Consider the following 22,476-nt stretch of genomic DNA (forward strand, 5'->3'; position numbering starts at 1 on the left):
GCACTGTGCAAGGCCCTAAACGGATAAACAGGAGCCTCCAGGGACTCGAACCCCAGATCCCCTGGAAAGATGCACGCTGAGACGACCACTAGGATGATTGTGTGTTTGTGTTAACAGAGGGGCGTCAGCCTTAGATGAAGAAGGACAAGGGCCCTGATCTTGGGGAGGCAAAAATTTGGTGTAAAAAGGGCAGCGGCCCTTGGGATTTGATCCCTGGTTGCCCGGGTGCAAACTGGCTAGTCTAACCAGTAGCAACAGAAGTGCACTTGATACAATTCGCAGACAAATTGTAACTGAACCAACAGTCGAGCGAACCTGACTGAAAATAACAGAAAACAAGATGAAAAAGAAACAGGGGCGCCCGGGATTTGTTCCCCAGACCCCTCGGTAGAATAGTTGTTGCTCTAGCCACTAAGCTAGTTGTCTCCTTGTGATATGAAGCAAGATCGGCCGAACAAATAACATGTGCATCTCGCGACCAGGACCAAAACTAAAGGGTGCGCACGGACGGGGACTTGCCGTCGACGGGAGCCAACAGCAACAGCTCCCGTGGTTGCAGAGTACCGGCAGGGGTGCAGAAACGTGCCAGGGTTCGTGTGGTGGAGCAACGATGCGAGGGTGTGCGTGTGCAAGGGGCCGAGCAGAGGAGCTAGCGAAGCTGCTACCATGGCGCTCATGGAGATCAAACTCCTGCCCGCATGGATCAGGACCTAGAGGATGAAAACGAGCGCTAGGTAAAGGCCAGGAGGGTGAAGGGCTCACGGTGGGTAGGATGGTGTAGTCGATCGCGCTCGGGGACGAACGGAGGCGGCGAGGGAAGGCGCCGACCGGCGCTGCCCATGAAGTAGCAGGAAGCAGGGGAGAAGACAATGATGAACTTGGCGACGTAGTGGAGGTGACCTAGTGCAGGGAAGACGCCTGAACGGACGTAGCGGATGTCGAGGAAGAAGATGGACATGTCGGAGACGAGCTTGACGCCCTCCGGCTGCGAGCACGACGACAGACGCCGGCAGGGTTTTCTCTTAGGTGCTCTGTTCTTGCAGAAGAAGAAGAACCAGAGGAAGCAGAGGCCTTGTGGTGGCGGTGAGAGGGGGGAGAGGGAAACCCTAGGGCGCGGGGCTGAGGCTTTATGGGGAAGGTGCGTGGACTGGGCTGCCCTCGTGGCCATGTGCGCTTGGCCTGGATGTTTTTACTGTGAGGAGAGGAGGAAAACAAGAGGAAGGAGAAAGGTGAGGAAGAGAGAGACCGCCAGGTAGGGTCAAGCTGGTTGAAACGTGGAGTTTCAGCATGGGAAGGCTAGGTGGCTGCAGCGCTGGGTTGCTGGGCCGGATGGAAGGAGAGGCCCAGCGAGTAGCCGAGGCAAGGGGCCTTTCCCGCTCTTTTAATTTTTCTGTTTATATGAGTAAACAATCAACAATGGGGAAAGTCCAGGGGTTTTTGGTCAGGAATATGAGATATATAAATATATATCTGGAACCCTGGATTTATGCACTATTTGATAAAAGTGATTTGGCAATTTTAGAGATAGAAAAATAATTCAAGTTTGAATTTAATTAAAACTTGAGCCATTTTGAACCCTACCAAAGCAATTACAAAATGGATGAAATTTGGCAGAGAGGGTGTAGACAAGGTGAATGATTATCAGGAAATAAGTGAACATTAATGGAGGAGGGGAAAATTCACTTGCAAAAGAATCATGAAAGAAGAAGGAAGGAAGATGTGATGATGCATGGCCAAGGTTTGAGAGAGAGAGAGAGATGGCAAGGCGTGATGTACACACATCAACTAGAGCAACACACAACATGTATAAGGGGCAACGCACAAGATGATCATGGCAACAATATAATGCAATATGACAATGAGAGGGGCACGACTATGCAATATAACCAAATGAGATGAGCATGGTGCAAGATGCAAAGATATGACAAAGCACTCAACATGATCATGGTATCAACATAGAGGAATAAAATATGCAAAATAATTATGATAATGCAACAAACAAAATAAACACACAACAACAACTAAAATAAAGGAAGACAACTAGAGCATCGGTCTCGGGGCGTCACAGCCGCATCCGCATTGAGCGCGGGTGCTTCCATCGAGAGGGTGTCTGCGACAGTCGACAGGGCAGCTGCAGTAGCCGGGATGGCTGCAACTGCTACTGCGACGGCGGCTGCAAACGCCAAGAGCACTTGAGCTGCCATCCGTGTCGTCGATGTCGCCCTGGCCCAGGTCGAGGCCATCCACGCCAAGATCGAGGATGCACAGGCCAAGATATTCCAGGCCACCTCGGAATCAAGCATGTAACCCATGTCCGAAAAGGCGGCGGTGTTTATGGAGCGCCTGCTTCCTCATGAGGTCGCCGAGCTGGAGCTGGAGATGCAGGAGGCAGCGAAGATCGAGGAACGTCGGGAGGAGGAGTTGCGCATGGCTGAGGTCGAGGTAGAGAAGAGTCTATCCGCCGAGTTATCGGTGGTAGAGTAACAGTGCGAGCTCTGGCGCAGCCACTACTACAAGTGCTACAACCTTAAGGGTGGCGCCGAGGACAAGGGCAAGGACAAGGACGCGGTTGACTTCAGCAGGGGGACGCGGAGTCCGCCAATAGCGGCATGTCACCAGGACAAGTCATCGATGCCTCATCTCACACCGGCGATGCATAGGCCGGTGCGGCGGCGGATTTGTTAAAATTATGCGTACTTAGGATTTGTTTTTAATGCTGGTATTTTCTTAGATTAATGTTTAGGTCAACTAGCTCTGTTTAATTACTAAAATTTCCCGATTCAGTAAGTGTGGTTTGTCTGCTGTACGCCCTTTTGTGTGCCCAAATTAGCATGCGATGTTAAATTATGCAATGACGTGCCCAGTGAAATTTCCTCCAAAATTTGAATTATCAAACTCATCCCATGCGCGTAAAGTAGAAGAATCGTTTGCGATGCACACAATCGTTCAAAGTGAATGGTCCGGCGGCACCGAGCGCAAAGTTTCCCTCCACATTTCCAAAATTTTGGCCTACCGCCAAAATATCTACCCCGCCCCCTCCCCCCTTCCCCACCCCCTTTTCTCCCCAACCACAAGTAACATTTCCCCTATTTCCTCCTTCCTTCCTTCCTAAGATATAGCCGCTTCCTCGCTTGCTTCCTCGCTCTTGCCGTCTCGCATCCTACCACCGGGGTCCCCATGGTCTTCTTCAAAGACCTCTCCAGCAGTTCCTCCTCTGGCGATGACTTGTTCACCACCCGGGTATGCCTCTCTTCTGTCTCTCGGGCTATGACTTGGAATGAATGATTTTTAACTGGCGGTCGATTTAAGTTATTTCTTCCTCTTTTAGCTCCCTAGGACCATCAGTGGCAAAGAATGGAGCGGTGTGGCTGAAGATCTATCCGCTCGTTGTCACCATCAATCTCCATGCGTGAAGCTAGTTGCGTTTGAATCTGTGGATAGTGGGAGGAAGTTTTTGGCATGTGCAGAGAAGGTTAGACCCTCTTTCGTTGTTACAAATCATTTGTTAGATGTGATTCAGACACTGTCACGGTCCCAACCCATTCATGCCACACCTTCAACCAAACACATCCTAAGATAGTGTCACAGTTTGTACCTAGTATCTAAAATTGTTGCCATCTCATCAGCAGTGCCATTAGAAAATTATTTGGCACTGATTCAGTAGTTTGTGCAACCAACTTTGGTCCACACATCTGAGCAGCCAAGGAGTAAAATACTAAATCTTTATGGCACGAAGGAACTGGGCATCAGAGCAACTAGGTGCTCCGGAGTCCGGGTCCCTGATTTTTTCCGCTGCAACGGCTCGCCAGTGCAGGGCACCGGTGCGAGATGTAGCAACAGTTGTCTTTACACCAGTTTTCACATACATAGTGGACGACCTTAGTGCTATTAGTTCTATGTTACCAAATTTGCGCATGTACACACCTGTTAGTATCAATTTGCTGTCATCCAAACACTGTCGCTATGCTGTTGCAGCTATATTTACCTTCCACATAAAATGTTCAATTTGTTATTTATTATACATGAGTAAGAACTTGTAGCGTTGTTGTAGTTAATTATAGTTTCTAATGTTCTAGAATTTGGTTGTTGTCTCAGTAGCAATTAATTCACTTGCACATTGATCTTTTTGGGAAGATATGTCATAATTAACATGTTTCTTCAGTTTTTTCAAAATAAGCATTGGTGATTTTCTATGATGCTATAAACCCATTTCCCCTACAATTGTTACCGATCTAGTTTTAAATATTATAGGATGAACGGAAGTGTTCTTACTTGGAGTTGATCAAGAGTGGCCACAATCTTTGAAGATGTGCCTAGCGAAGCTCTGGAGCATATATGAGGAAGACAACAGAGGTAGGCTTAGAGAAAGTTTTGTCAACATTGAAGAATATTTGAAGATGCGGGATAAAAAGAGGAAGGTGGAGAATGAGCTTAGATTTTTTAAATCATACTTTGCTAAGATGGTGTTGGCGAAGGAGGAGGCACTTTCCTAGTTGGCCAGTGCAAAACAGGTTCTTACTAAACTAAAAGCAGAGGTGGATAAGACGAGCTTGGATGATCTCGATTAGGGAAGTGAATATATTGTTCTAATATTGTTCTTACGAAGTTGAACTAGCTATATGTTGTACTGTGATGTTTTCATGTAGCTATCGTACCGCGATGTTATAATATATTTATGCACCTGATATGAAATTGGCAAACAAATGTTCGATATGAAATGTGAATTTGCATAATACTGGAATTATTAATTGTAAACTAACAAACCTGCTAAATGTGTCATGGAACTTTGCAAACGGTTCTAGCAGTAAAAGCGCTTGTGATGGATAGCCCAATGCCACACAGTTTTCTTCATCAAATCGTGTGTGATGTAGTTGATAAAAGGAAATAGTTAACCAAGGCATAGCGTGTGTGATAGTTACACCTTTCACACACGAGCGTACACATAAAACTGTGTGGGATGTACATACGAATGGAAACGTTTTCCCTGGATTGACTATGTGGGATCTACATAAGAACAGAAACGTATTCCTTGGATTGACTGTGTGTGAATACATACGAACGGAAACATTTTCGTTGGATTGATTGTGTGGGATGTACATACGAACGGAAATGTATTCCTTGGATTAACTGTGTGTGATATACATATGAATGGAAATCTTTTTATGGGATTCACCGTGTGGGATGTACATATGAACGAAAATGGTTGGGTTTCGATGCCTCGCCCGATCGCAGACGAGCTCATTTTGCCCCAGCCTATGTCCCAGGAGGGCCTATCCCCGACGATTTCTGGGTCGTGTGGGAAGGACCCCCCAAACAGTGCGCGGACACGTGGCAGGAGACGATTGCGCACGCCGGTTTGCCATGGCGACTAGTCAATCCAAGGTGCACTTTGCGCAATTACTGTGTGTCGTGGGACTGTTACAGTTATAGTGAAACGGTAACTGTGTGAAGCGTCATGCCCTCGTTCCACTTTTCCCCCTTAAGAGCAGGGAAAAACAGAGCGGCACGATTCACTTGTCTCTTGCCCCGCTCTCCCATCTTCTTCCTTCACAAGCCAAGCGACAGTTCCTCCTCTCGCTCTCCCTTCCGCCGCCGCCCTTTCTATCAAATCCTTCTTCCTTCCATGTCACTGCCACAGGAATGGGGAAGAAACCCACAAAGAAGAGAAAGCCGATGGCCGTGGCGAAGGAAGCTACCGCCGAGGGAAGCAAGAGGTTGGCGGAGCTGAACAAGAAGCGGAGCGAAGACGTGGTCTTCATCCCATTGACCTTGAGCGGCCCAGTTCTTCAGGCGAGGTATGGGTATCTGTGGGGGAGGCCCGTTGAAAGAGGGCATGAAGCGCCCGTGGTTTATGCGGCGGGGAAGGAAGATCTGCTGGATTCTTATCAATTCTTCAGTGCTTACTTCATCTATGGCCTTTGTGCCCCCTTCTCCGAGTTCTTCGAGGCAATCATGAATATCTATGGATTCCACCTCCTCGATTTCACGCCAAATGCAATGGCGACCATGGCCATCTTCACGCATTTGTGCGACCATGGCCTCCTCGAGTCTGGCCCAATGTGGATCTATTCTAGCATTACTTCTTCCCGTGGGTGGAGAGCAAAGTTAACCGCTCCAGAATCATTAGCTAGATGCTGTGCATGGCGAGGAAGATCTGGGAGTACCTCCCCAAGTACAAGTGCGAGAGGTGGGATGAATGGAGAGGGGATTGGTGTTGGATCCAATATAAGGAAGACCCTGAGTTCTGTGAAGCACAGAAGGAATGTGTCGAGTGCAACAAGGATTGGAGCGCCAAAGGCCTCTCTAAGGATAGGTTGCGCCCGGCAATTAACATGATCACCCGTTTGAGGACTACCGGGTTAACCATTGAGCATGTGGGGGCAGACTTTCTTCTCCGCCGCATCTCGCCGCTGCAAGAAAGGGACAGACCTGCGTGGTTGTATGGCGACACTGCGGATAGGATGCGGTTGCTCCCCGGGTTGGCCAATAACTTATTAGTTTATGGCCATGGCTGGCTGTGCGACCAATTGTTTGGTCACTTCGAGTTGTTCAAGCTCCCGGCAACTGTCATCCCTCTAAACATCAATTATGACTGAGACCAGATTTTGAAGTGGATGCTCGACTGCAACGCCGAAGGGGTAGTGGGCACCTGGCAGCTACCCACCCTGGACGAAGAGCTCTAGTGGTCGAACACCCTAGTGGAGAGGGCCACCAGGAATGAAACTGGAATGTATAAGCGCACCTCCGCTGCGGAGGTGGCATATATTCTGAAGAGGGTCAAGGAGGACAAGGTTGCCCGCCTCGCGGAGATGGAGAAGGCCGCGAAGACCGGGAAGGGCAAGGGGAAAACCGAGGACTCGAGTTCTTGCCATGGCGGTAGCGAGATGCGAACCACCAGAGGGGCCGCCGGGCAAGAGCTTGCTGGGGATAACTTTGCTGGGATAGAGGCCCTAGCCATGGCAGCAACGGAGCTTCAGGAGGAGGAGGAGGTTGGTGTGGGTGGCGGATCCTGACGAAGAGTGGCTCGCGGCTGGGCCGCAAGCCCCCGAGTCAGACCCAAACCAGCGCACCCACAGGCGCGCCGCTGCTCGTGGGACGATGACTTCCAACCCAGCGCCGGCTGCCAAGAGGGTGAAGAAGATCACTACCAAGGCCACCAAGGCATAGGTGGCATGCCGCTAGTCCCCTTGTCTTGCTCAGGCCAAGGCCTCCTCCGCCAAGCGGCCGACAGACGTGGAGGCGGAGTCCAACCCCTGCTCCGGCTCGAGCTCCTTGCACAGCTCGTCTTCCACGGAGCTCCTGGCGCCACGGCAAGCAACGAAGCTGTCGGGGAGTTCTGCCCCTCCGCCTCTAAAGAGAGGACGGGAGTCTCTACCTCCCATGGAGTTCAACTTGAACTCCATGCTCATTGAAGAAGAGTAAGGAGGATTTTCCTTTGTGGTAGATATCTCTTAGGCAGACTTGAATGTTATTGCTGACTAACCTCTTGTTATTGTTGTTGCCGGCAGGGAAGTGGAGGAGGACACAGAAACCCTCATCCACCGTTCAAGAAAGACGCTCATGTGCCTTGGGTCGGGTCGCTGAAGGGCGTAGAGAGCATACCCTTGGCGGGGGATGATGCAAAAAGCCCCATCCCGAGCCCGTAGTCCAGCCCTCCTCTCGAAGGAGGAGATACGGTCCCATCCGCCGGAGGTGGTGGAGACGGCCTCCCCGTTCCCCCAGTCGGATGGGGCAGTGAGGCGATGCAGGGCGAGCCCCTCCCCGAGGGGCACGCTTTTCCCGTCGCTCAGGCTGAAGAGACCCCCACGGAACCTTCCGTGGAAGAGGTTGTGTAGAAGGTTGCCGATACTGTCCCGGCAGAGGGTGAAGTTCATGGCTGGGCAATAGCTGTTGCCGGGGAAACAGAGGTTCCTACCCGGCAGACTTCCCCGGGTACCTTACTTATTTCTTCTTTTCTTCTTTGCTCTGACTATTTCTCCTGATTTCCCCATTCGCTTGAGACTTCTGCTTCCTCATCTTTCCTTGGCCTTTTCGTGTGCAGCCCCCAAGCCGAGGAACCAGAGCTGCTGGAGGTGGTGGCCGGTATAGCAAGGGCAGTGGAGATTGTTATCGCTGAAGGACAGGATCTTGTTGTCAGGGATGAGGCCGTGGAGATTGTTACCGCTGAAGGACAGGATCTTGTTGTCGGGAAGCACATGGCTCTTTAGCGGTTGTGGAGCACCCTCTGGAGGACACCCCGGTAGAGGAAGTGGTTGTCGAGGCAAAAATTCCCCTCCAAACCATGGGCCCACTTCCCTCCTCCAGGATCGTCGCTTAAGCCCCGCTGTCTTCCTCAAACACGCTGGACATGGTGTTGTCGTTGCCTGATATTGGCGCCCCCGGCCCGTCTTTGGCGACGGACGCGGAGCTTGATGAAGAGCTTCAGCGCCTCCTGGCACCGCTGTACATGGGAGCCGCGGAGGCCGATGAGTCAGCTGTTATCACATGATTTGTCCTTCATGGGTCCATGACGGCGGGCGTGAAGGAGATGCAGGCCTGACATAGTCAGAAGTGGCAGGAGCACAAAGAGCGGCGTGAGTCCCTAGCAGGGTGAACCAAAAGCTGAAGGACAAATTCTTGGAGCTGCTTGAATGGCACGATAAGCAATTCAAGGTGCTCTCGAGGCAGCAAGAGACATCCTAATAACGACGGAGGATGTCATGGCTCGGGAGATGCGCTTGGCGGAGCAGAAGGCATCCCTGGATGCCAGAGAGTAGGAGATCTCCCTCTGGGAGGAGAAGCTCGAAGCCACCCTCCCCCAAAAGGATGAAGGTGTAGAGGCTCTAGTGCAGCAACGCATCAAGGAATTGGAGGACAAGCATGGAGCCACCCTGGACGCCCTTGCCACTGACCATGCTCAGCTAAAGGAGCTTACTGAAGATCTGGATGCATCGTCTGCCGCCAAGACTGACCTTGACCAGCAGGTGGCTAAGCTGAACGAGGATCTTGCTGAGAGCGCCAAAGAGGTGGAGGCACTTAAAGAGGAAGCACATCAGGCAAAGATCCACTTGGCTGATGTGCAGTCCCAGCTCTCCTCCAAGACCCAGAGCCTTGAGACTGCCAATCGCAACATCTCAAACATGAAGGCGAGGATCGGCATGCTAGAGCGTTCGGCGGAGTCACTCGAGTCCTGCCAGCAGTTGTTGTCCAAGGATTTGGACAATGCTCGACGACTTCGGCAAGATGCAGAGACAAGCTAAAGAATCAAGTCGATCTGAGTAACCTCTGGATCAAGAGCCTGATCGACATCGCCGAGCGCCTTGGCGCCCAAGCTGCGGCGATGGACATGGACAACCCAGTCTTCTCAACCAGCAGGCAGGAGGTCCTGAGCGTAAAGCTGGGGCTCTTCTTCAACGAGCTGATCTAGAAGCTGAAGGTGCATGAAGAGGGGAGGGCCGAGCGCTTTGAGACCGAGTCCCGGAAGCTTGCCCGTGTCGCCCTCTTCATGGTTTTGAGGAATATCACATGCCGCCAACCAGACCTCGACCTTTACGACAGATTCAAGAAACCGCCAGCGGGTGCCAACGTCGTAGCTGCCAAGGAGAAGGCTGCGCCCCAGGCTGACAGGGTTCTCCATGTTTGAACTGCTCCATCTGGCTATGAGGCCAGGTATCAGGCCGTTGTTGCTTCTGCGTTGCCCTGTAATGAAACATGACAGACATTTTGTGTTTAACCATTCTATCACTAGTGTTTTGCGTGAAACTGATATTCCTGGCTGGATATTAAATGCGTTTTTATCCCTTTGAGCCCTATATGCTTGCATTCGTCTGATCAATTCCTATGTATGCTCTGGATGCCTGCCGATATCATATTGCCGCGATTGTCATAAGGGTCCGACCCTTAACAGTCATCTTGGCATGGATGCGTCTCGGCAGGTTTTTCCTAGGTAGCTCTGGATGCAGCCTCTCGACCTGCGAGCATGGCTCTGGACAAGATGATGGTGCGATCAAATAAACTAGCCAAGGTTCCATCGCATGAGGGCTTTCACGATACAACCGCTCATCAGAGTTAAGGGATAAACGACAGTAAAAATCTAAAATGTATCAACAAGATTTGATATTGTAAACTTAGCTTTTGTTTCGAGCCCCCTTTCTCTTCTGCCGGACTGCGCGCGCGAGCGCGCCCGCGACACTTGGAGGAGCAGAATACAATCAGGTGGTTTCTTCGTTCCTGGCAGGGACCGATACGTATTTCTTGTGGCTGGCAGGTATCGGGGCGTAGTGCCGGGCTCCTCTGGTCCCTCTTCCTTTTTCTCCTCTCCCTCCGAGTCAGCTCCACGATTGGCGTTGCATGGGCCGTGCCGATGCTGGCAACCTTGCCAAAGAACGCTTGTGGGGGCATCAATCAACAAATTCATAACGACACTTTGCTTAGGATTACCCTAAGCAGGGGAAATATTGGACCAAGCGTCGCACGGTAATCATCGACATCGATGAAGCCGGGGCTAAAGCAGTTCGACTGCTGACGAAGGGGAGGAATGGGAAAGTTCGCTCCTACACGTCTTGTGCCCCTTCTCCGACCGATGCCCGAATGGTGGGTCCGCTGTACGGGCCGTGGAGATGGGCATACTGCCACCAGCAGTGATCTTCGTCATAACCGTGGCTACAGCGAGGCGTGGAGACCAATAAAAATGTTGCGGGGATGGCCCCGCTTTGCTGATGTGTCTCCATGGGCGCCGCCAACACTAGAGGCTTCAAGCGGGCGACCATGGGAAAAGCGCTTTGCACCTACCTTCAGGTTCGCACAAGCGAGCCCCCTACCTGGCATGCCAAAGAGGTCGGGGGAAACCACAGCCACCTATGGGACCAGGAGGCCCCTTACTGGTTCAGCAGGGGGACGCCGCGTTACACAAAGAGTAGACGAGAGTGGGGAGCACGGTAGAGATCACGCGGGCAGTTTTACCCAGGTTCGGAGCGCCGTGAGGCGTGAAACCCTACTCCTGCTTTGGTGGATTGATGGGGGAAAGGTGGTGGTGGAGCGTAATAAACTTGCCCGGCAAGGGTTGCCTCAAGGCAGCAGCGACTACGTGCGTCTGGGGGGTGCGTTATCCAACCTTCTAACCTCGTCTATGGTTGCCATGGGCCTCCTTTTATAGATCAAGGGGTTACCACAATGGCAAAGTGGTCATTACACACTGATAAGATAGCAAATAGTGCTATCATACCTAACTCTGTGGGCTTGATAGGACGCATTAAATGCACCGCTCAATATCACATCGTTGGTCGCTCGGCAAGGCTTGCCGGGCAATCTTGCCAGCTTCACGCCTACTTTCTTGACACGTCGTGGGACGGGTATCATCTGTGGGTTCCTCATGTAGAAAATGGCTGCCATGTGGCGAATGGTTGCCACTTAATCATCTTGCGGCTTGACACTACACTGATCGACGACGTGGGTCGTGGTGGAGAGGTAGGTGAGCTGGTCTTGCCTCTGTGAGCCCTGGTAGGCCCTGCCGGGGCGCCTTGGCTATCCGCTTGTAAGTGTGGCCTCGCCCCTTGCCTGGCTCGCCTGCCTGGCAAGGGAGGCCTTTCCTATGATTTTGTCTTGCTTCTTTGGCTTGATCTTGGTCCCTCTAATTTGCATGTTGGTCCTTCGAGTCTCTTGGGTTTCTTGTACATCTTGGCTCTGTCTCGGCTTGTCCGTGCACGAGTCAGGGGAAAACATATATCTGTTTTCCACGACAAAGTTCCAATTAGGTCGTTGAACAATAGGTGCAGAAATTAAGGCTTTCTTGAGTGTTTCGAAGGCTTCTAAACAATCATCAACAAAAACAAAAGGAATATCCTTTTGCAAAAGATTTGTAAGGGGCCTATAAATTTTAGAGAAGTCTTTGACAAATCTCCTATAGAAACTAGGATGACCAAGGAAACTATGAATACCTTTGATATCTTTAGGACATGGCATTTTCCCAATTGCATCAACCTAGCTTTGTCCACCTAAATACCTCTTTCAGAAATTTTATGGCCCAGAACAATACCTTCATTAACCATAAAGTGGAACTTATCCTAATTCAAGATAAGATTTGTTTGCTCACATCTCTGCAAAACTCGATCAAGATTGCTTAAACAATCATCAAAAGACTTCCCATAAACAGAAAAGTCATCCATGAAAAAATTGGCAGGTGGCATGTGCATTGCATAAACCATAAGGCATACGTCTATAAGCATAGGTGGAGGAGGACCTCCTAGAGTTTCAATAGGAAAATTGTGTTTAAGCAGAGGACGTTGTTCAAAGAAAATCTTATCTATTTCATTTCATTCAAGCATATGTACATCATTTTCATGGTCTAGCAGATATTGTTCTAAAAGATCAGTAGGAGGTACAGCAACAGAAGCAAGACCAATTATTTCATCCTTACTAGGCAATTCTTTTTTATGAGCTTTTCTACTAAACATGGACAAATTAAACTCATGAGACTCATCACCAAAACTAACACCGACAGTTTGGTTCTCACAATCTATTTCAGCATTGACGGTGTTCAAGAAAGGTCTACCAAAGATAATGGGGCAAAAGTCATCTTGTGGGGAACCAAGAACAAGAAAATCAGTAGGTTATTTTATTTTCCCACACAAGACTTCAACATCTCTAACAATCCCAATTGGTGATGTAGTATCTCTATTGGCAAGCTTAATAGTAACATCTATGTCTTCTATTTCAGCGGGTGCTTAACTTCTAGTACGCAACTTTATTCTTGTAGACTCGTGTTGGGCCTCCAAGCGCAAAGTTTTGTAGGACAGTAGTAATTTTCCTTCAAGTGGATGACCTAAGGTTTATCAATCCATGGGAGGTGTAGGATGAAGATGGTCTCTCTGAGACAACCCTGCAACCAAATACAAGAAATCTCTTGTGTCCCAAACACACCTAATATAATGGCAAATTGTATAGGTGCACTAGTTTGGCGAAGAGATGGTGACAAAAGTGTAATATTGATGGTAAAAATATATTTTTAGTAAATGGGCACAAAAATGGTATTGCAATGCTTGAAAATGTGGCCTAGGTCCGTACTTTCGCTAGTATAATCTCTCAGCAATGCTAAAATAATAGGATCATATAATGGTACCTGAACATGCAACGAAGAATCACACCAAAGTTCCTATCTAGTGGAGAACATAAGACAGAATTGTTTGTAGGGTACGAAACCACCTCAAAGCTATTCTTTCGGATCAATCTATCCTAGAGTTGGTACTAAAATAACACGAAGCTATTCTTTCCGATCGATCTAACCAAGAGTTCGTACTAAAATAATTCCAAAGCAAATTCAAATTCATAATATTCTGTCCAACACAAAGAACTTCAAAGACTTCCCCAAGATTTCTACCGGAGAAACAAAGACAAGAACTGGCATCAACCCCTATGCATAGATTACCCCAATGTCACCTCGGGGATCCGCGATTTGAGTGCCAAAACATATATCAAGTGAATCAATATGATACCCCATTGTCACCACGAGTATTCAATTGCTAGACATATATCAAGTTTTCTCAAATCCATAAAAGTATTAAATCGAATAACATGAAATCTCAAAGGAAAAAACTCAATTCATCACAACACGATACAAAGGGGAAAACACCGATACATTAAGATCATGACATCTCAAGAACACGATAGAGAGAGAGAGAGATTAAACACATAGCTACTGGTACAAACCCTTAGCCCCGAGGGTGGACTACTCCCTCCTCATCGTGGTGGCCGCCGGGATGATGAAGATGGCCACCGGTGATGATTCCCCCCTCCGGCAGGGTGCCGGAACAGGGTCTAGATTGGGTTTCGGTGGCTACAGAGCTTTGCGGCGGCGGAACTTCTGATTGAGGTTAACCCCAAGGGTTTTTGGAATTTTTGGGAATTTATAGGGTAAAGAGGGGGTACGGGAGGCCACTGAGGTGGGCAGAACCCAGCTGGGCGTGCCTGGGCCCCCAGGCGCGCCCTGGTGGGATGTGCCCCCCAACCCCGGGGTACCCCCGAGGTGCTGCTCTGGCCCATCTTGGGTGTTCTGGTCCATAAAAAATCTCCAAAAAGTTTTGCGGTGTTTGGACTCCGTTTGGTATTGATTTCCTATGGTGTAAAAAACAAGCAAAAAACAACAACTGGCACTAGGCACTGGGTCAATAGGTTAGTCCCAAAAATGATATAAAGTAGCTATAAAATAATTGTAAAACATCCAATAATGATAATATAACAACATGAATACTTCATAAATTATAGATACGTTGGAGACGTATCAGCATCCCCAAGCTTAACTCCTACTAGTCCTCGAGTAGGTAAATGATAAAAGAAATAATTTATGAAGTGTGAATGCTAGCAAAGTGCATAAGTTTGATCAATGATAATTTCAATCACTTTTCCTAGTATCATAAAAGCAATTTTTTTTCTTATAAAACTTCTCATGTTATAGTAGCAACCAATTCACATGTTAAGGTTCAAACAATGAACTCTCTTGAAACTCAACAACCTATGTTCTTAGTCATCAAGCAATTCTAATTCAACTTATTCAACATAGTTTAAGTAAGAGCTCCACATACTCAACCATCATATAGTCTTCTATAATTCCTAACACTCACCGCATACACATGAGCAAAATGTTTCAACCGGCCACATAGAAAGATAGGGGCTTATTGTGTTTCCTCCCAACGTATTCACCTCAAGGGTGATGTCAACAATAATAACTCATGCTACCCATATCCAACTGGATATATGTGCCTAGATCTTTCCTCACCACATGATGCTTGCCAAAATAGAAAAACAAAAAGGAATAGAGAGAAAAACTTTGACCCTCTACATAAAAGTAAACACTGAAAAGTAAAAGATAGGCCCTTCGCAGAGGGAAGCAGAGGTTGCCATGCGCTTATTTGTTTGTATCCTCAACCCCTTAGTCAAAAGAATGTCACATTATATTACCTTATGATAGCAACCTTTATTATGCAGTCTGTCACTTTTATTCTTTGTCATCACAAGTTCGTACAACGCTCAATTTTCTCTTACACTAAATGATCTAACACTTTTAGAAGCAATTTTTATTGCCTTATTGCACCGATGACAACTTACTTGAAGGATCTTTCTCAATCCTTAGGTAGGTATGGTGGACTCTTGAAAATAAGATTTGGGTTTAAGGGTTTTTGGGATGCACACGTAGTATCTCTACTTAGTGCGGAATTTTTGGCGAGCAAAGATAGGGGGCAAGCGCCACGTGTTGAAGGATCTATGAAAATATAACTTATTTGTGAATATGAACAAACATAAACCATTACGTTGTCTTCCTTGTCCAACGTCAACAATTTTGGCATATAATATTTTGATGGGGGCTCACAATCACAACAGATTTCCATTATAGTATATTTCTATGTGAAAGTTCTCTTCCTTATACTAATTATTCGTAATTGCTTGTATGACCAATATTGTGATTATCAAGCCTCAAAATATTTCACTTTCTAAACCCAATGTGAAGCTCCCACTAGGCATGATATGATTTCAACTTCATGACATTCAATTTATTCAACAATTTACTCATATGATATAGGTGAAGCACAAGAGTAAATGACATGCTACTCCAAAAAGATATAAATCAAGACCATGAGCATAATATTTCTTTATCTCAAATTAATTTAAGTGAAGCAAGAGATAATTTCTTCAAAATTACTAAAGCACACCGTGCTCAAAAATATATAAGTGAAGCACTAGAGCTATTCCATAGAAAATAGTATCATTGACGGGATGTGAATGCCGCTTACCTAGCCTCCCTGGCAACTATTTGAGGACTCTATTTTATTTAAAAACTTTCATATCTAAGTATTTTCTTAAAAATCAAGCAAAATGAAAATAAAATGACATTCTAAGAATAGCACAACTCATGTGAAGAAGCAAAAACTTAGGCCCAACCGATACTAACCGCTAATTGTTGAAGAGGAAAGGTGGGATGCTTATCGGGGCATCTCCAAGCTTAGATGCTTGAGACTTCTTGAAATATTATCTTGGGATGCCTTGGCCATCCCCAATCTTTAGCTTTTGTGTCTCCTTAATTCTTCTCATACCTTGGTTTTCCTAAATCTCAAAAGCTTCATGCACACAAAACTCAACAAGGACTCGTGAGACAAGTTAGTATAAACCAATGCAAAAACCTTTCATTCTCTACTGTAGCAAATCACTAAAATTATTATTCAACATTGCACACTAAATGCCTCTGCATATTTAATACTCCTATCCTCAAATAGAATCATTAAACAAGCAAACATATGCAAACATAACAGCAATCTGCCAAAACAGTACAATCCGTAAAGAATGCAAGATTATCAATACTTCCCTAACTCCAAAAGTTATGAAAATTTTCCACACTGTATAAAATTTATCAGAGCTCATTTTTCAAAAAGTTTCAACATTTTATCACATTCTAACTTTTCTAGGGAATTTTTGCAACAGTGGTAACTTTCTGTTTTCAAACAGCAACATGTATACTTGCAAAATAAGCATTGCAAAGGCTATAATTGATATTTTTATTGAAAAAAAAGATGCAAAACATTATTATAAATAACATCAATCAAATTATAACAAAATAAAATGATGCTCCAAGAAAAACACATATCATATGACGAATGAAAACATAGCTCCGAGTGAGGTTACCGATAATGCTGGAGACGAAAGAGGGGATGCCTTCCGAGGCATGCCCAAGCTTAGTTGCTTGGATCTTCCTTGGATATTAACACGGGGTGCCTTGGGAATCCCCAAGCTTAGGGTCTTCTCACTCCTTATTCCCCTCATATTGATATCTCACCCAAAACTTGAAAACTTCAATCACACAAAACTTAACGGAACTTTGTGAGATAGGTTAGTATGATAAAGAGCAAACCATTTCACTTTGGTACTGTCAAAGACAAGATTAATATTTTTTTCCAGACAATGCCTACGGTAGCATATCATTTCTACAATTTATATTGAGAAATATAAGCCATAGAAATTAGAAAACAAGCAAACTATGCATTGAAAACAGAATCTATCAAAAACAGAACAATCTGTAGTAATCTGTACTCCAACCATACTTATGCTACTCCAAAAATCCTGAAATAAATAGGAAACCTGGGAAATTTTTCTATTAATCTTCTGCAAAAAGAATCAGCATTTTATCACGCTTCTCTTAAAAACGAGAATTGTTTTCCTGAGTGTAAAAGTTTCTGTTTTTGAGCAAGATCAGATCAACTATCACCGTAAGCCATCCCAATGGTCTTACTTGGCAATTTATTAAAACGAAAGCAATAAAACATGATTACTACAGTAGCCTAATCATGCGAACACACAAAAACAGTAGGTAAAAGTGTTGGGTTATCTCCCAATAACCGTTTTTCTTTAATGCCTTTTAGCTAGGCATGATGATTTCTATGCTTCTTGCATAAAAGATAAGAATTGAAACACAAAGAGAGCATCATGAAGCACATGACTAGCACATTTGAGTATAAACCACTTCCTATGCATATGGATTTTGTGAGTAAATAATTTATGGGAGCAAGAATCATCTAGCATAGGAAGGCAAAACAAGCAAAACTTCAAGATTTTCAACACATAGAGAGGAAACTTGAGATTATTGAGATATGTAGAAGCATATGTTCCTCTCTCATAATAATTTTTTGTAGCATCATGAATGAATTCAACAATATAACTATCACATAAAGCATTCTTTTTGTGACCACAAGCATAGAAACTTTCTTTGTCGGTGTACAAAAAGTAGGGGTGCTCCTTTTTTACCCCTTTACTTATGCACGGACAGTCGGAGCCTCACCCACGGCCACCCTAAGCAGGGCAAAGGAGGGAAGCCGGAGAGAAGCCAAAGGCGCAAGGTGATCAGAGGCGACGCCAAGAACAGAAACACAAAGAGCAAAGGGGGCAAGGCGGACTCCTCTGGTAGGACCCTTGCCAGGGCAGCCTCAGCAGCCCCGGCAAGAGCCTTGGTGGGGCAACTTGCCCAACACCAGCAGAGCGAGCCACCCTTGAGCCCAAAGGTTCCGAACTCCGTCAACAACTATGTGGGACCAGGGCTCGGGAGGCACCTCCGTGGTGGCATGTAGATCTTTGTCAAGACCATAGATATATGACATCAGATGAGGATCAGGAGACGATGACCCTTGACGGGGTCCTCGCCAAGGAAATCCACAAGACCCCCGGCAAGCATCTTCCGGGGACGACTACGACACCACGGCAAGACCCTTGCCGGGCCCCCGACAAGGCCCTTGCCGAGGATGCCAGCAGGGCCACTGCCAGGCCCGCACTAGCCAAGACTCTGTCGCCATTCACATGCAGCTGCCAGCCCAACCAGCTGGGCAGGCACCTGCGTGGCAACGTGCAGCTTCCAGGCCAAATCAGCAAGCTCCTGCATGGCGGCATGAAGATCTTCATGGAGGCCCTACCACCGTGCCACCTCAGCTGCTTGCCTGCTTACATGGCGTTGCATGCATCGCTAGCCTGGGCGTGTGTTGAAGCGAGGCGGAGCGGCGATGGACGGGACGGGCCTCGTTCCCGTCCCCGATAAAGCTAATGGACACCTACGTAGCGCATTTAATGCACTTTGTCCCGTAATGCCATGCGATAAGCTCGCGCACTGTAGGCCTTTCCACCTCCTGTGTGCCACTGTGGCAACCCCTTTTTCCTATAAAAGGAGGCCTGAGGCAACCAGGAGAGGGATTCGTCTTTTTGGAACGGCACAACCACGGTAGCTAGTTCAAAAATCTCAAGAACACTCAATACATCCACCAAAGCAGGACTAGGGTCTTACGCATCCTCCTGGCCCAAACCTGGGTAAACAATCCGTGTGCTAGCTCCTAAACCTGCTCTCCTCACGACCCCGCGCTCGTCGACTGTAGAAGAGATCCCAGTGATCCCATAGGTGTCATTCCCACCGACATCTTTGGCGCGCCAGGTAGGGGGGCGCAGTTGTGAGAATTTGGTCTAGCAGTTAGCCTAGCGGTTCTTCGTCGCCATGGCTCCCAAGAAGAAGAAGGCCATGACAGTCAGTTCGTCAGGATTCAGACGGCCGTACCGACGAGGGCGAGTAGTGAGCCGGTCGTGGACAGGACCCGAGGCGTGGCCCGCGAGCACCAACATCTCTCTGGCAGTTAGAGCCTGGCGAGCAGCGTCGTTCGTGCGCAAGACGGCGGGCCGCATGCCACAAAATCCAGAGACGGAGCTGGGCCCCCGTGGGGCGCCGCGCGGCCCTCCGGGGTCGCCGCCGTGCCACCCACGGGCGGCGCAATGACCTCCATGACGCCCGCCTCGGTGCCCACAATGCGCTCTTCCCATGGTGTGCGCGACGAGCAGCGTCACCACGCCGGCGACCCTGGACACCACCGTGGGAAGAGCCCTGTGCATCATCTGCGGGATGAAGGAGGCCAGCCTGCCCGCCAAAGTGCTGGCGACAATGGCACGCAGCAAATGGGCCATGATAGAGCTCCTTCTAACGTGGTTAGAAGTCGAAACGTGCCACAGTCCACGCAGCTTTCGCCACCACCCACACCAGCAGAAGCTTTGGCGCGCGCACAGCTACTCCTTGACTTCCCTCCTGCTGTGGAGAAGCTCGATGAGTGGAGAGCCACCATCCGGAGCCTTGTCGCCGTCGCCAACAAAGACGAGCCACGACCGGCAGGGCCCTCCGGCCAGTGCTCTGTCAAGCCACCACACGCCAGCGGTGGAAGGACCTGGGGAGCTGCAGCCACTGTGCACTCTCCTCCCCCGCGCCAGCCGCCGCCGATGCTGGTCCGTCGTAACGACGCTGGTGATAACATTTCCATAGCATCGTTCGACTCCCGGACCCACCGCGATCAACGCCAAGTTCTTCGGGAGCGAGCCCACGAAGACACTTGAACCACTATCGAGCGCCGGCGCGATACACGCCACCAGTCAGATAAGCGGGCGGGAGCCGCTATGGACCATCCTGCACCGGGGGGCTTCGATGGCCTACATTACAAGGTGGGTTGCCCAGCCTTTACCCGTGAGCTACGACAGTTCCAGTGGCCGTCCCACCGCATGTTCAAGCCCGACGTCGGCGAGAAGTACAATGGCAAGACCCACCCATCAGAGTTCCTCAGCATCTACACCATCGCGATGCAAGCTGCTGGAGCTCGCGACGACAAGGTGCTTGCCAATTACTTCCCGTTGGCACTGAAGCCCAACGTCATGTCTTGGTTGATGCACTTGCCGGCGGATTCCGTTTCTTCTTGGTCGGATCTGTGCCATGAGTTCGTTGGTGCTTTCACCGGAGGCCACCAAGCTCATGGGCAGGCCAGTGATTTGCATATCATTCCCCAGAAGGAAGGGGAAACCCTACGCAAGTACATCCAGAGATTCAGCCGGGTGCAGTACAACATCCCGATGTTCATCCCACCGCCGTGATTAGCGCATTCCATCAGAACGTGCGCAACCGCAAGATGCGCAAAGAGCTGGCGATGAACAAGGTTAAGGATGTGGCCGAACTTTATGTTCTGGCCGATAGGTGCGCTCGGGCTTAAGAGGGAAGGAAGTACCCCGGCGAGGACGCCGGCGTGGAAACCGACTCTACTGATGAAGACACCGCTGCCCCGGCGAAGAAGAGCCAGCGTCGCAACAGGAAATGCAAGGGCAAGGCTGTGCTTGCCGTCGAGGGATCCGATGACACCGGCGCTGCCAAGAAGGCAAAGGCAGACGACCCAGGCAAGGAGATTGCTGGGTGCGCCGCCTGCCGGGCCTTGGCGGTCGCCGACAAGCCAGGAGGCTCCGACAAGCAGTATTGCAAATCCACCGCACCAAGGCCCACGACCTCCATAACTGCCGACAGGTCGAGCAGCTTGCCGAAAAGCAAAAGGCCGAGTATGAGTGGCGGGACAAGGAGAAGGTTTAGGATGGTGCCGAAGGATCCGGCAAGAAATGTGGTGGGCAAGGAGGCCGCCGCGGCAAGGATAACCAGCAAGAGAGGCCCGCTCGGGGCCGCAACAAGAAACAGGAAGACGATGATAATAACGAGGACGACGAGTCCGGCGAGCAAGAGTTTCAGAAGGCTACGGAGGCCATGTGCGTCGATGGTGGCGCCTCGCTGCACACTTCTCACCACCAGCTCAAGCAATGGGCGCGTGAGATTATAGCAGCCGAGCCATCGTTCGATGCTCAGAAGCCACTGAAGTGGTCCAACACGCCCCTCATCTTTGACGCCAAGGACCACCCTGACCGCATGACTGCGGTCGGGTGTTTGCCGTTGTTCGTCTCGCCAATGATACGCATCCTCAAGGTGAACAAGATGCTGGTTGACGGCGGGGCCGGCCTTAACCTGATCTCGCCTGCTGTGATCAAAAGGCTGCAAATTCCTGATGGAGACCTCGAGGAAACGGGTACGTTTCAAGGGGTCAATCCGGGAAGGAGACAGCCGAAGGGGGAGGTCACATTGCCCGTGACGTTTGGAGGTGAGTTGAACTACATGACAGAAAGGATCGTCTTCGATGTGGCCGAGATCCCCTTACCCTACAACGGGATCCTCGGGCGCCCGACACTAGCCAAGTTCATGGCGGCGGCGCACTACGCCTACAACACGCTGAAGATGCCTGGGCCGATGACCATCATCACCGTCCCCTCCGATAAGAAGGACGCGCTGATCTGCGCTGACCAACTCTATCAAGAAGCAGTTGGAGCAGCTGCCGCCAAGGCACTTTCTCCTGCCCTTGAAGCCCCGGGAGGGAAGAAGAAGACCGGCAAGACCTCTCGCACCCACTCCGGCAAGCGCACCTCTTCAGAGTGTTATGCTACCGTCGAGCACGTGCCCGAGAGCTTTAACGGCAAGAGCAAGAAATCCAGAGCTGCACCACCAGAGACCAAGAGGGTGTCTATCAGGGCGGGTGGCACGGGAGGGGCTTTCACCATAAGCTCCACCCTCGACAGCAAATAGGAAAGCATGCTCGTCGCTTTCCTGTGGGCGAATGTCGATGTGTTTGCGTGGCAAGCATCCGACATCCCCGGAGTTCCCAGGGAAGTGATTGAGCACCACCTTGCCGTCTGTCCCTATGCGCGACCCGTCAAGCAGAAGGTCAGGAAGCAAGCTTTGGAACGACAGGAGTTCATCACGGAGGAGATCAGGAAATTGGAAGCGGCAGGTTTGGTGAGAGGAGTGCTCCATCCGACGTGGTTGGCCAATCCGGTGGTGGTGCGCAAGGCAAATGGGAAGTGGAGGCTGTGTATTGACTACACAGATGTCAATAAGGCTTGTCCTAAGGACCCCTTCCCGTTGTCGCGCATCGACCAGATTGTTGGCTCCACGGCTGGGTGTGATCTGTTGTCATTCCTCGACGCCTACTCGGGCTACCACCAGATCTTCATGACAAGAGAAGATGAAGAGAAGACAACATTTATCACCCCATGTGGTACGTATTGCTTTTTACGGATGCCTTTCGGGTTGAAGAGTGCTGGCTCGACATTCGCAAGGGCGGTCCAGATTGGTTTTGAGCC

Source organism: Triticum urartu, chromosome 2A (assembly GCF_056163025.1).
Source record: "Triticum urartu cultivar PI428250 chromosome 2A, HENAU_Tu73, whole genome shotgun sequence".
NCBI lineage: Eukaryota > Viridiplantae > Streptophyta > Magnoliopsida > Poales > Poaceae > Triticum > Triticum urartu.